Below are 3,283 nucleotides of genomic sequence, written 5' to 3'. Positions count from 1 at the left end.
GGGTTCATGCTCCTTTGGGCTTCCTTGGTGGCTCAGACAGTAAGGAATCTGCCTGCAACGTGGGAGACCTGAGTTTAATCCCTGACTTGGGAAGATCCCCTAGAGGAGGCCTTGGCAACCCACTCCAGTATTCTTGCCTGGAGAATCCCCATGGACAGAGGAGCCTGCGGGCTATAGTCCATGGGGTCGCAAACATGGGGTCAGTCAGACATGACTGAGTGACTAAGCATGCCCACATGCTCATTCAAAAATTGCACAGCCATGTGTCTGACTTCGTCAGGACTTGGTCAATAGATGTGGATCATAGACTTATTTATAGAAATAAAGTAACTTACTGACTAGCCCAAGTTTTTAGTTCAAACCAGTGGTCAATCTTTGACAGGAAAGAAAGCATTTCTTCCTCCAGAGGATCCTGCGTCTTCTGCATTGGTAGGAAGATTCTTTTAGTGCTGAGCCACCAGCGAAGCGTTTGGTTTAAGGTACTAGGAATAATAACAGTGTCCTCTCTGAGTCTGGCCCTTTTCCATGTGTTTGTGTATATCTGTATGTGTATGTATGCATGAATGTGTAGTGGAGCTCTGTGGGCTGGACTATTTCTGACATTGCTTAAAAGAGATACAGTAGATTGAAAAAGCCCTAGAAATTACATGGGGACTGTATCAAGGTCTCCGACGAGGCCCGAGAAGAAGGAGCAGGCAGGTCCACCATCTGTAGACACCCAGTTCATGTGACAAGAGCTCCAGGTGGCACCCTCTACCAAACCACAGGAGACAAACATCTCTTCTCTAAGCAGAAAAAATCGCCCAGCCAGGCCACAGTCTTGTACACCAGGAGCATCTCCCAGCTTCCTACTGGGCAAGAGACCACTAGAGAAGCAAGGGGGTATGTTAGCTGCTGCTGCTACTGCTTCTAAGTCACTTCAGTCATGTCCAAATTTTTCGACCCCATGGACCGTAGCCTGTCAGGTTCCTGTGTTCATAGAATAATCCAGGCAAGAATACTGGAGTGGGTTGCCATTCCCTTTTCCAGGGGATCTTCCTGACCCAGAAATCAAACCCCAGTCTCCTGCATTGCAGGTGCTTCTTAACTGCTGAGCCATTGGGGAAGCCATTATAATGATAAATTATATATATATATACACACATACATGGAGAGAGAAAGGGGGATGGAGGAAGAGAGAGTACCCTCTGTAGAGTTCCTGGTTCAGAAAATGGAAGCTGTCATCTGTCCCCTCCCTTCAGACGTTCTATCAATCAGGTCCCCCACCCCAAACCTAATACAGTAACTGGGTGAGTCAGAAAGGGGGAGTTGAGGTGACTTTGGAGCCTCAAGTAAAGGTTAAACAAAAGATTTATGAAATTACTGGGCAAGTGGACACTATGTAAACCTCTGTTTTGGGAACTGGGGATTGTCACGCCTCTTTCATAAGCAGTCCAACCCCACCAAAGTCTCCCCAGCCCAGGGGCCCCCAGGAGAAGCAGAGCTGTGACAACTTGGCAAATTCTCTCTGGGTAACCTGGGATAAGGAGGCCAGGGTGCCCAGGAATTCATTGAGATCCCTCCACAATTATTTTCCAACCTGTTTTCAGTTTGTCTTCAAGCACAGACAATAGGAAATAGATTTTTGCAAGAGTTCCTTTGACAGGAACCCAGAAGCTTAGAAACAGAGAACATCTAAATTTATAAAACTCCAACTACTGGGTTTTGAACTTTAGAAAGTAAAAGCCTCCACGTTTCAAGTGTTCCATCAAGCTGTAGTTCTCAAGCTCGACCAGGAGGTGGCAGCGTTCGAGAGCGAGCCCAGCAACTGCAGAGAAACCCCACCTTAAGGAGAGAAGAGTAAGCAGCTGAAAGAAGCATTGGGGTTAGGCTGGCTCTTTACTGAGTGCTTTACTGTGAGCTGACAACATGGTGAGCTGGGGGTCAGCCCTATTTTACATAAAGGGAACCTGAGACTGAAAGAGTTGCCTCGCGAACTCTGTCACACACCGAGCCAGTGGGAGGCAGGCCACATACAGGGGCCAGGTCTGTCTGTTCCCACTTACCTCACCTCTCTGAATCTCTGAGGAAGAGATGGGTTGGGGGGGTGGCCAAGCTCATCTCACTGTGTCCTCTGCACATCCCTCACACCATTCCCCACGCCTGCTCTGGCTCTCCTTTGTACCCTAAACTCATAAGTTCCTCAAAGCCCACTCCTGCCAGAGGTGGCGGTATTCCGCTTCCCTGGCCACATTGCTCCCTTACTCTGTCGCACTAACCAGGTAGGCCCTTGGTACTCAAAGTGTGGCACCAGCAGCACCTGCCCTACCTAGTGAGAAATGCAGGCTCTCAGGCTCCACCCCAGACCTGCTGAACCTGCATGTTAATCTCAAGGTGATTCATGTGCACGTGAAAGTTTAGAAGAGCCAGGCTGCTCCTTTTTTGTGCCAAGGGCCTTCAATGTCTCTGGTCACAGCTAGTGAGGAAGATGGCGGGGTTTCCAGAGGTGTCCACTGAGGCAGGAATGTCGGGCTGCTCATCAGGATCCACATTAGGTTAGCTGTTTTAAGGCTGAGCCTCCACTATCATAAAAGGGATACCTCTGTTTTCACCTCCTCTAATTTCCACCCAGTCAAGCCTCTGAACAATAACCTAGGAGGCCCAGCTGTGTGGTCTTGGGAAGTCAGAAGATGGCTCCTGGCCCAAATGCCCAAGCTCCAGTTAGAAGGAGATCGGCAAGGCCAGGGAAGTGAAGCCCTGCCGCTCTGGGTCCCAGAGGAAAAAAGAGGTGCTGAAGCAATGCTGTGACCTTGGGGTCGTCCAGTGTGAACACAGCCATGGCACCATCATATTGAGAGGGAAAGAGACGGAGACACTGGTCTCTGTGAGGCACAGGTAGGTGTTACCCTCCTGTAACACCTACAGGCAGGATGAGCTGCCTATAGGCCACAGCATCTCCAGGCTAGGCCAGGGCCTCCTAACTGGAATTGCCTGGTCTTCCATGCAGACCTTGTTGTGCCCACCCTCCCCTAGCCCACGGTGACTTACTTGTGATTACTCTTTTCTTACCTAAGAATCCTATGAAATAATAGGCGTTATTTGGTTTTCCTCCTAATGCCCCTAAAGACTGTGGCATCTTAAAACACTCCTGGAGGGAAAAAGAACGCAAGATTCTCAGCTCACTTGTGGACTGCTGCTCACGGATCTCCGTGCTCACGATGGTGGTGGGATGGGCGGGCCACAGGCGGCTTGGGGAAAGGTGTGACTTACTTTGAAGGCGTCGACATAGACGGGGTTGATTTGG

The 3,283-nt window shown here is 49.7% G+C and overlaps 1 long non-coding RNA gene across 1 annotated transcript in view; it reads right to left on the bottom strand.

The window, feature by feature from the left end:
* Positions 1-3,283, bottom strand: part of LOC104996589 — a 4,796-nt gene extending 1,513 nt beyond the window's left edge. The window contains exons 1-2 of the long non-coding RNA XR_826216.1: positions 3,250-3,283; positions 3,049-3,127 (exon numbers count right to left, since the gene is read on the bottom strand). This is a non-coding gene — a long non-coding RNA (uncharacterized LOC104996589). The remainder of the gene's footprint in view (positions 1-3,048; positions 3,128-3,249) is intronic.

Source organism: Bison bison, unplaced genomic scaffold (assembly GCF_000754665.1).
Source record: "Bison bison bison isolate TAMUID 2011002044 unplaced genomic scaffold, Bison_UMD1.0 scf7180017851504, whole genome shotgun sequence".
NCBI lineage: Eukaryota > Metazoa > Chordata > Mammalia > Artiodactyla > Bovidae > Bison > Bison bison.
This window is presented reverse-complemented; position numbering and strand designations above follow the sequence as displayed.